Source organism: Lathyrus oleraceus, chromosome 3, assembly GCF_024323335.1.
Source record: "Lathyrus oleraceus cultivar Zhongwan6 chromosome 3, CAAS_Psat_ZW6_1.0, whole genome shotgun sequence".
In the NCBI taxonomy this organism is placed as follows: Eukaryota; Viridiplantae; Streptophyta; class Magnoliopsida; order Fabales; family Fabaceae; genus Lathyrus; species Lathyrus oleraceus.
Genome location: NC_066581.1, coordinates 91698953 through 91712499, shown reverse-complemented (window position 1 = coordinate 91712499; position 13547 = coordinate 91698953). Strand labels below are relative to the sequence as shown.

The following is a 13547-nucleotide window of genomic DNA, read 5'->3' as shown; positions in this document are numbered from 1 at the left end:
AAAATATTATTAAATAATATTGATTTTATATTGGAAATCAACAAAACTAACTATTAATATAAGAAATGTGTCAATATCATTAAAGACAATTTTAAATTAGAATGATGGAGTAGTATATTTATATAAAATAGATTTCAGAAAAGAAAGAAAATAAGAATTAGGGGTTATGTTCATAAAATAAGTAATAGATAATGTTGAGAATTTAAATGAATTCTAGTTAAGTAAAGTAGTTAACAGTGAATTTAATCACATATTTAAATAGGAGTGTTGTGAGAGTCAATTATGGTATGAGACCTAATTATGGGTTGAACACTTTTGGATTTTGCTACCTAATTCATTGTATATATAACAATAGTTAAAACTGAACCAAACAATAAATTGGTGTAGATAAGAGTGTAAGGTTTTAAGTTTGGCTAGAGTCGAGCCAATGTCGAATCGGAAACAATTCATTTGACAATTTTAATTTAATATAAGATATATTTATTTGTTTTATTACCAAAGAAATAAAATTTCCATATTTTATACAAATATGGTAGTACTACACGAGTGAGTATTGAATTTGTAAATAAACACAAGGAATAAATTTGGTATTTGATCTTAAATTGTTTTTAATAGAAAGATTATTCATAGGACTTAGTCATAATCTCTTAATTCACAATACGAAGTTTTAGTTTGGAAAAAGAATTTTATGACACTTTAAACTACTACATAATCATAACACAAATAAATAACGATTTTTTTTATGTGAACATAAAAAAAAGGTAGTATGGGACTATCCATTAAATTCCACTTCAACTATAATAAATTGAAAACAATATTCTATACTCCATTTACTCGGCCTCCACCAAAGATAACATAGATTTGTATTGTTTGGTAACTTATTCTCTTCTCAACAACTTCTATTCTTTTTCTTGCCTCCCACATTTGGCAATCACCCAGTTAAAGTATTTTATCCTTTACTTCCACACTCATCAAGATAAAAAGACGAGTCAGTCTCTCTATAAGACTTGAAAAGATGATTTATTCTATATCCCAGACTATGAACCTTCTGAAACGCTGTTTTTTTTCGATTTCAGCGGTTCGCAATCGATTTTTATGGTTTTGTTTATGGGTATTATGTTTAATTGGACATGACACTGTTCCGTTTTCTCTTCAACTAGTCATAGCGGCCTGTCTGGTACGGTTTTGATCGCAATGTGTCTATAGTCTTCAAAGTGCTTAATCAACTTCGTTCTTCGTCCTAGTCATTTTTAAATAATATGTAATGTAGCTATATCTCTCTTACAACATGTCTCTTTGGCTCATTCTAGAAAATAAAATTTATTTAGTTGATTCACAAAATTGTAAATTAACTTTTGAAATTAATGTTGATGCATTGTAAAATTTACAAAAATATAGTGGTAAGCATTAAAATTTAAATTAGAGTTAACACCATTTGGCTTCGCCCAGGCTCGAACTGGGGACCTTCAGTGTGTTAGACTGACGTGATAACCAACTACACCACGAAACCACCTATGTTTCATTGAAACATTTTAAATGTTTTAATAAAAGTATTTGTAATTGTATTTTATTGATTAGTTGTTATTCCATTTACATGTAGTTATAAATGTGAATGTTTCAATTGTTTGACTGATGAAAGTTTATTATTATATCAATTTTAATGATAGTTCATATGGTTTTAAGTAACATGACCTTTCGTGAAAAAGAATTAATTAATCCATCAGACTCATAATATGTGTCAGTTTTGAAAAAAAAAAATCTGTTTTCAAATCATTTGTCCATAAAAAATACCAAAGAAAAATTTATTATTATTTCCCCCCACCCCCCAAGGTTACCATTATTTTTTAAACCTTTACCCACATATGCATTCCTCTGACTACTATTATTAAAAATATATTATTAAATAATATTGATTTTATATTGGAAATCAACAAAACTAACTATTAATATAAGAAATGTGTCAATATCATTAAAGACAATTTTAAATTAGAATGATGGAGTAGTATATTTATATAAAATAGATTTCAGAAAGAAAGAAAATAAGAATTAGGGGTTATGTTCATAAAATAAGTAATAGATAATGTTGAGAATTTAAATGAATTCTAGTTAAGTAAAGTAGTTAACAGTGAATTTAATCACATATTTAAATAGGAGTGTTGTGAGAGTCAATTATGGTATGAGACCTAATTATGGGTTGAACACTTTTGGATTTTGCTACCTAATTCATTGTATATATAACAATAGTTAAAACTGAACCAAACAATAAATTGGTGTAGATAAGAGTGTAAGGTTTTAAGTTTTGGCTAGAGTCGAGCCAATGTCGAATCGGAAACAATTCATTTGACAATTTTAATTTAATATAAGATATATTTATTTGTTTTATTACCAAAGAAATAAAATTTCCATATTTTATACAAATATGGTAGTACTACACGAGTGAGTATTGAATTTGTAAATAAACACAAGGAATAAATTTGGTATTTGATCTTAAATTGTTTTTAATAGAAAGATTATTCATAGGACTTAGTCATAATCTCTTAATTCACAATACGAAGTTTTAGTTTGGAAAAAGAATTTTATGACACTTTAAACTACTACATAATCATAACACAATAAATAACGATTTTTTTTAATGTGAACATAAAAAAAAGGTAGTATGGGACTATCCATTAAATCCACTTCAACTATAATAAATTGAAAACAATATTCTATACTCCATTTACTCGGCCTCCACCAAAGATAACATAGATTTGTATTGTTTGGTAACTTATTCTCTTTCAACAACTTCTATTCTTTTCTTGCCTCCCACATTTGGCAATCACCCAGTTAAAGTATTTTATCCTTTACTTCCACACTCATCAAGATAAAAAGACGAGTCAGTCTCTCTATAAGACTTGAAAAGATGATTTATTCTATATCCCAGACTATGAACCTTCTGAAACGCTGTTTTTTTTCGATTTCAGCGGTTCGCAATCGATTTTTATGGTTTTGTTTTATGGGTTATTATGTTTAATTGGACATGACACTGTTCCGTTTTCTCTTCAACTAGTCATAGCGGCCTGTCTGGTACGGTTTTGATCGCAATGTGTCTATAGTCTTCAAAGTGCTTAATCAACTTCGTTCTTCGTCCTAGTCATTTTTAAATAATATGTAATGTAGCTATATTCTCTCTTACAACATGTCTCTTTGGCTCATTCTAGAAAATAAAATTTATTTAGTTGATTCACAAAATTGTAAATTAACTTTTGAAATTAATGTTGATGCATTGTAAAATTTACAAAAATATAGTGGTAAGCATTAAAATTTAAATTAGAGTTAACACCATTTGGCTTCGCCCAGGCTCGAACTGGGGACCTTCAGTGTGTTAGACTGACGTGATAACCAACTACACCACGAAACCACCTATGTTTCATTGAAACATTTTAAATGGTTTTAATAAAAGTATTTGTAATTGTATTTTATTGATTAGTTGTTATTCCATTTACATGTAGTTATAATGTGAATGTTTCAATTGTTTGACTGATGAAAGTTTATTATTATATCAATTTTAATGATAGTTCATATGGTTTTAAGTAACATGACCTTTCGTGAAAAAGAATTAATTAATCCATCAGACTCATAATATGTGTCAGTTTTGAAAAAACAAAAATCTGTTTCAAATCATTTGTCCATTAAAAATACCAAAGAAAATTTTATTATTATTTCCCCCCCCCCCCAAGGTTACCATTACTTTTTAAACCTTTACCCACATATGCATTCCTCTGACTACTATTATTAAAAATATATTATTAAATAATATTGATTTTATATTGGAAATCAACAAAACTAACTATTAATATAAGAAATGTGTCAATATCATTAAAGACAATTTTAAATTAGAATGATGGAGTAGTTTATTTATATTAAATAGATTTCAGAAAAGAAAGAAAATAAGAATTAGGGGTTATGTTCATAAAATAAGTAATAGATAATGTTGAGAATTTAAATGAATTCTAGTTAAGTAAAGTAGTTAACAGTGAATTTAATCACATATTTAAATAGGAGTGTTGTGAGAGTCAATTATGGTATGAGACCTAATTATGGGTTGAACACTTTTGGATTTTGCTACCTAATTCATTGTATATATAACAATAGTTAAAACTGAACCAAACAATAAATTGGTGTAGATAAGAGTGTAAGGTTTTAAGTTTTGGCTAGAGTCGAGCCAATGTCGAATCGGAAACAATTCATTTGACAATTTTAATTTAATATAAGATATATTTATTTGTTTTATTACCAAAGAAATAAAATTTCCATATTTTATACACAATATGGTAGTACTACACGAGTGAGTATTGAATTTGTAAATAAACACAAGGAATAAATTTGGTATTTGATCTTAAATTGTTTTTAATAGAAAGATTATTCATAGGACTTAGTCATAATCTCTTAATTCACAATACGAAGTTTTAGTTTGGAAAAAGAATTTTATGACACTTTAAACTACTACATAATCATAACACAAATAATAAAACGATTTTTTTTTAATGTGAACATAAAAAAAAGGTAGTATGGGACTATCCATTAAATTCCACTTCAACTATAATAAATTGAAAACAATATTCTATACTCCATTTACTCGGCCTCCACCAAAGATAACATAGATTTGTATTGTTTGGTAACTTATTCTCTTTCAACAACTTCTATTCTTTTTCTTGCCTCCCACATTTGGCAATCACCCAGTTAAAGTATTTTATCCTTTACTTCCACACTCATCAATAAAAAGACGAGTCAGTCTCTCTATAAGACTTGAAAAGATGATTTATTCTATATCCCAGACTATGAACCTTCTGAAACGCTGTTTTTTTTTGCGATTTCAGCGGTTCGCTTAAATCGATTTTTATGTTTTGTTTTATGGTTATTATGTTTAATTGGACATGACACTGTTCCGTTTTCTCTTCAACTAGTCATAGCGGCCTGTCTGGTACGGTTTTGATCGCAATGTGTCTATAGTCTTCAAAGTGCTTAATCAACTTCGTTCTTCGTCCTAGTCATTTTAAATAATATGTAATGTAGCTATATTCTCTCTTACAACATGTCTCTTTGGCTCATTCTAGAAAATAAAATTTATTTAGTTGATTCACAAAATTGTAAATTAACTTTTGAAATTAATGTTGATGCATTGTAAAATTTACAAAAATATAGTGGTAAGCATTAAAATTTAAACTGGGGACCTTCAGTGTGTTAGACTGACGTGATAACCAACTACACCACGAAACCACCTATGTTTCATTGAAACATTTTAAATGGTTTTAATAAAAGTATTTGTAATTGTATTTTATTGATTAGTTGTTATTCCATTTACATGTAGTTATAAATGTGAATGTTTCAATTGTTTGACTGATGAAAGTTTATTATTATATCAATTTTAATGATAGTTCATATGGTTTTAAGTAACATGACCTTTCGTGAAAAAGAATTAATTAATCCATCAGACTCATAATATGTGTCATTTTGAAAAAACAAAATCTGTTTCAAATCATTTGTCCATTAAAATACCAAAGAAAATTTATTATTATTCCCCCCCACCCCCAAGGTTACCATTATTTTTTAAACCTTTACCCACATATGCATTCCTCTGACTACTATTATTAAAAATATATTATTAAATAATATTGATTTTATATTGGAAATCACAAAACTAACTATTAATATAAGAAATGTGTCAATATCATTAAAGACAATTTTAAATTAGAATGATGGAGTAGTATATTTATATAAAATAGATTTCAGAAAGAAAGAAAATAAGAATTAGGGGTTATGTTCATAAATAAGTAATAGATAATGTTGAGAATTTAAATGAATTCTAGTTAAGTAAAGTAGTTAACAGTGAATTTAATCACATATTTAAATAGGAGTGTTGTGAGAGTCAATTATGGTATGAGACCTAATTATGGGTTGAACACTTTTGGATTTTGCTACCTAATTCATTGTATATATAACAATAGTTAAAACTGAACCAAACATAAATTGGTGTAGATAAGAGTGTAAGGTTTTAAGTTTTGGCTAGAGTCGAGCCAATGTCGAATCGGAAACAATTCATTTGACAATTTTAATTTAATATAAGATATATTTATTTGTTTTATTACCAAAGAAATAAATTTCCATATTTTATACAAATATGGTAGTACTACACGAGTGAGTATTGAATTTGTAAATAAACACAGGAATAAATTTGGTATTTGATCTTAAATTGTTTTTAATAGAAAGATTATTCATAGGACTTAGTCATAATCTCTTAATTCACAATACGAAGTTTTAGTTTGGAAAAAGAATTTTATGACACTTTAAACTACTACATAATCATAACACAATAAATAACGATTTTTTTATGTGAACATAAAAAAAAGGTAGTATGGGACTATCCATTAAATTCCACTTCAACTATAATAAATTGAAAACAATATTCTATACTCCATTTACTCGGCCTCCACCAAAGATAACATAGATTTGTATTGTTTGGTAACTTATTCTCTTTTCAACAACTTCTATTCTTTTTCTTGCCTCCCACATTTGGCAATCACCCAGTTAAAGTATTTTATCCTTTACTTCCACACTCATCAAGATAAAAAGACGAGTCAGTCTCTCTATAAGACTTGAAAAGATGATTTATTCTATATCCCAGACTATGAACCTTCTAAAACGCTGTTTTTTTTTTGATTTCAGCGGTTCGCAATCGATTTTTATGGTTTTGTTTTATAGGGTTTATTATGTTTAATTGAAAATTACATGTTGGACATGACACTGTTCCGTTTTCCCCTCTCTTCAACTAGTCATGTAGCGGCCTGTCTTGTACGGTTTTGATCTCAATGTGTCTATAGTCTTCAAGTTGCTTAATTAACTTCGTTCTTCGTCCTAGTCATTTTTAAATAATGTTAATGTTGCTATAGCTGGCTTACAAACTGTCATCTTTTGCTCATTCGAGAAAATAAAATTATTTAGTTGATTCACAAATTGTAAATTAACGTTGAAATTAATGTTGGATGCATTGTAAAATTTAGAAAAATATAGTGGTAAAGTAAAATTTAAATAGGTTAACACCATTTGCTTCGCCCAGGCTCCAACTAGGGACCTTCAGTGTGTTAGACTGACGTGATAACCAACTACACCACGAAACCACCTATGTTTCATTGAAACATTTTAAATGGTTTTAATAAAGTATTTGTAATTGTATTTTATTGATTAGTTGTTATTCCATTTACATGTAGTTATAAATGTGAATGTTTCAATTGTTTGACTGATGAAAGTTTATTATTATATCAATTTTAATGATAGTTCATATGGTTTTAAGTAACATGACCTTTCGTGAAAAAGAATTAATTAATCCATCAGACTCATAATATGTGTCAGTTTTGAAAAACAAAAATCTGTTTCAAATCATTTGTCCATTAAAAATACCAAAGAAAATTTATTATTATTTCCCCCCCCCCCCAAGGTTACCATTATTTTTTAAACCTTTACCCACATATGCATTCCTCTGACTACTATTATTAAAAATATATTATTAAATAATATTGATTTTATATTGGAAATCAACAAAACTAACTATTAATATAAGAAATGTGTCAATATCATTAAAGACAATTTTAAATTAGAATGATGGAGTAGTATATTTATATAAAATAGATTTCAGAAAAGAAAGAAAATAAGAATTAGGGGTTATGTTCAAAAATAAGTAATAGATAATGTTGAGAATTTAAATGAATTCTAGTTAAGTAAAGTAGTTAACAGTGAATTTAATCACATATTTAAATAGGAGTGTTGTGAGAGTCAATTATGGTATGAGACCTAATTATGGGTTGAACACTTTTGGATTTTGCTACCTAATTCATTGTATATATAACAATAGTTAAAACTGAACCAAACAATAAATTGGTGTAGATAAGAGTGTAAGGTTTTAAGTTTTGGCTAGAGTCGAGCCAATGTCGAATCGGAAACAATTCATTTGACAATTTTAATTTAATATAAGATATATTATTTGTTTTATTACCAAAGAAATAAAATTTCCATATTTATACAAATATGGTAGTACTACACGAGTGAGTATTGAATTTGTAAATAACACAAGGAATAAATTTGGTATTTGATCTTAAATTGTTTTTAATAGAAAGATTATTCATAGGACTTAGTCATAATCTCTTAATTCACAATACGAAGTTTTAGTTTGGAAAAGAATTTTATGACACTTTAAACTACTACATAATCATAACACAAATAAATAACGATTTTTTTTTATGTGAACATAAAAAAAGGTAGTATGGGACTATCCATTAAATTCCACTTCAACTATAATAAATTGAAAACAATATTCTATACTCCATTTACTCGGCCTCCACCAAAGATAACATAGATTTGTATTGTTTGGTAACTTATTCTCTTCTCAACAACTTCTATTCTTTTTCTTGCCTCCCACATTTGGCAATCACCCAGTTAAAGTATTTTATCCTTTACTTCCACACTCATCAAGATAAAAAGACGAGTCAGTCTCTCTATAAGACTTGAAAAGATGATTTATTCTATATCCCAGACTATGAACCTTCTGAAACGCTTTTTTTTTCGATTTCAGCGGTTCGCAATCGATTTTTATGGTTTTGTTTTATAGGTTATTATGTTTAATTGGACATGACACTGTTCCGTTTTCTCTTCAACTAGTCATAGCGGCCTGTCTGGTACGGTTTTGATCGCAATGTGTCTATAGTCTTCAAAGTGCTTAATCAACTTCGTTCTTCGTCCTAGTCATTTTTAAATAATATGTAATGTAGCTATATTCTCTCTTACAACATGTCTCTTTGGCTCATTCTAGAAAATAAAATTTATTTAGTTGATTCACAAAATTGTAAATTAACTTTTGAAATTAATGTTGATGCATTGTAAAATTTACAAAAATATAGTGGTAAGCATTAAAATTTAAACATTTGGCTTCGCCCAGGCTCGAACCTTCAGTGTGTTAGACTGACGTGATAACCAACTACACCACGAAACCACCTATGTTTCATTGAAACATTTTAAATGGTTTTAATAAAAGTATTTGTAATTGTATTTTATTGATTAGTTGTTATTCCATTTACATGTAGTTATAAATGTGAATGTTTCAATTGTTTGACTGATGAAAGTTTATTATTATATCAATTTTAATGATAGTTCATATGGTTTTAAGTAACATGACCTTTCGTGAAAAAGAATTAATTAATCCATCAGAATCATAATATGTGTCAGTTTTGAAAAAACAAAAATCTGTTTCAAATCATTTGTCCATTAAAAATACCAAAGAAAATTTATTATTATTTCCCCCCACCCCCCCAAGGTTACCATTATTTTTTAAACCTTTACCCACATATGCATTCCTCTGACTACTATTATAAAAATATATTATTAAATAATATTGATTTTATATTGGAAATCAACAAAACTAACTATTAATATAAGAAATGTGTCAATATCATTAAAGACAATTTTAAATTAGAATGATGGAGTAGTATATTTATATAAAATAGATTTCAAAAAGAAAGAAAATAAGATTAGGGGTTATGTTCATAAAATAAGTAATAGATAATGTTGAGAATTTAAATGAATTCTAGTTAAGTAAAGTAGTTAACAGTGAATTTAATCACATATTTAAATAGGAGTGTTGTGAGAGTCAATTATGGTATGAGACCTAATTATGGGTTGAACACTTTTGGATTTTGCTACCTAATTCATTGTATATATAACAATAGTTAAAACTGAACCAAACAATAAATTGGTGTAGATAAGAGTGTAAGGTTTTAAGTTTTGGCTAGAGTCGAGCCAATGTCGAATCGGAAACAATTCATTTGACAATTTTAATTTAATATAAGATATATTTATTTGTTTTATTACCAAAGAAATAAAATTTCCATATTTTATACAAATATGGTAGTACTACACGAGTGAGTATTGAATTTGTAAATAAACACAAGGAATAAATTTGGTATTTGATCTTAAATTGTTTTTAATAGAAAGATTATTCATAGGACTTAGTCATAATCTCTTAATTCACAATACGAAGTTTTAGTTTGGAAAAAGAATTTTATGACACTTTTAACTACTACATAATCATAACACAAATAAATAACGATTTTTTTTATGTGAACATAAAAAAAAGGTAGTATGGGACTATCCATTAAATTCCACTTCAACTATAATAAATTGAAAACAATATTCTATACTCCATTTACTCGGCCTCCACCAAAGATAACATAGATTTGTATTGTTTGGTAACTTATTCTCTTCTCAACAACTTCTATTCTTTTTCTTGTCTTCCACATTTGGCAATCACCCAGTCAAAGTATTTTATCCTTTACTTCCACACTCATCAAGATAAAAGACGAGTCAGTCTCTCTATAAGACTTGAAAAGATGATTTATTCTATATCCCAGACAATGAACCTTCTGAAACGCTGTTTTTTTTTCGATTTCAGCGGTTCGCAATCGATTTTTATGGTTTTGTTTTATAGGTTATTATGTTTAATTGGACATGACACTGTTCCGTTTTCTCTTCAACTAGTCATAACACCATTTGGCTTCGCCCAGGCTCGAACTGGGGACCTTCAGTGTGTTAGACTGACGTGATAACCAACTACACCACGAAACCACCTATGTTTCATTGAAACATTTTAAATGGTTTTAATAAAAGTATTTGTAATTGTATTTTATTGATTAGTTGTTATTCCATTTACATGTAGTTATAAATGTGAATGTTTCAATTGTTTGACTGATGAAAGTTTATTATTATATCAATTTTAATGATAGTTCATATGGTTTTAAGTAACATGACCTTTCGTGAAAAAGAATTAATTAATCCATCAGACTCATAATATGTGTCAGTTTTGAAAAAACAAAATCTGTTTCAAATCATTTGTCCATTAAAATACCAAAGAAAAATTTATTATTATTTCCCCCCCCCCCAAGGTTACCATTATTTTTTAAACCTTTACCCACATATGCATTCCTCTGACTACTATTATTAAAAATATATTATTAAATAATATTGATTTTATATTGGAAATCAACAAAACTAACTATTAATATAAGAAATGTGTCAATATCATTAAAGACAATTTTAAATTAGAATGATGGAGTAGTATATTTATATAAATAGATTTCAGAAAAGAAAGAAAATAAGAATTAGGGGTTATGTTCATAAATAAGTAATAGATAATGTTGAGAATTTAAATGAATTCTAGTTAAGTAAAGTAGTTAACAGTGAATTTAATCACATATTTAAATAGGAGTGTTGTGAGAGTCAATTATGGTATGAGACCTAATTATGGGTTGAACACTTTTGGATTTTGCTACCTAATTCATTGTATATATAACAATAGTTAAAACTGAACCAAACAATAAATTGGTGTAGATAAGAGTGTAAGGTTTTAAGTTTTGGCTAGAGTCGAGCCAATGTCGAATCGGAAACAATTCATTTGACAATTTTAATTTAATATAAGATATATTTATTTGTTTTATTACCAAAGAAATAAAATTTCCATATTTTATACAAATATGGTAGTACTACACGAGTGAGTATTGAATTTGTAAATAAACACAAGGAATTTTGGTATTTGATCTTAAATTGTTTTTAATAGAAAGATTATTCATAGGACTTAGTCATAATCTCTTAATTCACAATACGAAGTTTTAGTTTGGAAAAAGAATTTTATGACACTTTAAACTACTACATAATCATAACACAAATAAATAACGATTTTTTTTATGTGAACATAAAAAAAAGGTAGTATGGGACTATCCATTAAATTCCACTTCAACTATAATAAATTGAAAACAATATTCTATACTCCATTTACTCGGCCTCCACCAAAGATAACATAGATTTGTATTGTTTGGTAACTTATTCTCTCTCTCAACAACTTCTATTCTTTTTCTTGCCTCCCACATTTGGCAATCACCCAGTTAAAGTATTTTATCCTTTACTTCCACACTCATCAAGATAAAAAGACGAGTCAGTCTCTCTATAAGACTTGAAAAGATGATTTATTCTATATCCCAGACTATGAACCTTCTGAAACGCTGTTTTTTTTCGATTTCAGCGGTTCGCAATCGATTTTTATGGTTTTGTTTTATGGTTATTATGTTTAATTGGACATGACACTGTTCCGTTTTCTCTTCAACTAGTCATAACACCATTTGGCTTCGCCCAGGCTCGAACTGGGGACCTTCAGTGTGTTAGACTGACGTGATAACCAACTACACCACGAAACCACCTATGTTTCATTGAAACATTTTAAATGGTTTTAATAAAAGTATTTGTAATTGTATTTTATTGATTAGTTGTTATTCCATTTACATGTAGTTATAAATGTGAATGTTTCAATTGTTTGACTGATGAAAGTTTATTATTATATCAATTTTAATGATAGTTCATATGGTTTTAAGTAACATGACCTTTCGTGAAAAAGAATTAATTAATCCATCAGACTCATAATATGTGTCAGTTTTGAAAAAACAAAAATCTGTTTCAAATCATTTGTCCATTAAAAATACCAAAGAAAAATTTATTATTATTTCCCCCCCCCCCCAAGGTTACCATTATTTTTAAACCTTTACCCACATATGCATTCCTCTGACTACTATTATTAAAATATATTATTAAATAATATTGATTTTATATTGGAAATCAACAAAACTAACTATTAATATAAGAAATGTGTCAATATCATTAAAGACAATTTTAAATTAGAATGATGGAGTAGTATATTATATAAAATAGATTTCAGAAAAGAAAGAAAATAAGAATTAGGGGTTATGTTCATAAAATAAGTAATAGATAATGTTGAGAATTTAAATGAATTCTAGTTAAGTAAAGTAGTTAACAGTGAATTTAATCACATATTTAAATAGGAGTGTTGTGAGAGTCAATTATGGTATGAGACCTAATTATGGGTTGAACACTTTTGGATTTTGCTACCTAATTCATTGTATATATAACAATAGTTAAAACTGAACCAAACAATAAATTGGTGTAGATAAGAGTGTAAGGTTTTAAGTTTTGGCTAGAGTCGAGCCAATGTCGAATCGGAAACAATTCATTTGACAATTTTAATTTAATATAAGATATATTTATTTGTTTTATTACCAAAGAAATAAATTTCCATATTTTATACAAATATGGTAGTACTACACGAGTGAGTATTGAATTTGTAAATAAACACAAGGAATAATTTGGTATTTGATCTTAAATTGTTTTAATAGAAAGATTATTCATAGGACTTAGTCATAATCTCTTAATTCACAATACGAAGTTTTAGTTTGGAAAAAGAATTTTATGACACTTTAAACTACTACATATCATAACACAAATAAATAACGATTTTTTTTATGTGAACATAAAAAAAAGGTAGTATGGGACTATCCATTAAATTCCACTTCAACTATAATAAATTAAAACAATATTCTATACTCCATTTACTCGGCCTCCACCAAAGATAACATAGATTTGTATTGTTGGTAACTTATCTCTTCTCAACAACTTCTATT

At 27.5% G+C, this 13547-nt stretch overlaps 4 non-coding genes across 4 annotated transcripts; all 4 read right to left on the bottom strand.

The window, feature by feature from the left end:
• Nucleotides 1–1436: 1436 nt before the first annotated feature.
• Nucleotides 1437–1510, bottom strand: TRNAV-AAC (transfer RNA valine (anticodon AAC)). The gene has a single exon. It is a non-coding gene; the product is annotated as a tRNA-Val (tRNA).
• A 1816-nt stretch (nt 1511–3326) lies between these two features.
• TRNAV-AAC (transfer RNA valine (anticodon AAC)) lies at nt 3327–3400 on the bottom strand. The gene has a single exon. It is a non-coding gene; the product is annotated as a tRNA-Val (tRNA).
• A 7176-nt stretch (nt 3401–10576) lies between these two features.
• TRNAV-AAC (transfer RNA valine (anticodon AAC)) lies at nt 10577–10650 on the bottom strand. The gene has a single exon. It is a non-coding gene; the product is annotated as a tRNA-Val (tRNA).
• A 1548-nt stretch (nt 10651–12198) lies between these two features.
• Nucleotides 12199–12272, bottom strand: TRNAV-AAC (transfer RNA valine (anticodon AAC)). The gene has a single exon. It is a non-coding gene; the product is annotated as a tRNA-Val (tRNA).
• Nucleotides 12273–13547: the final 1275 nt, after the last annotated feature.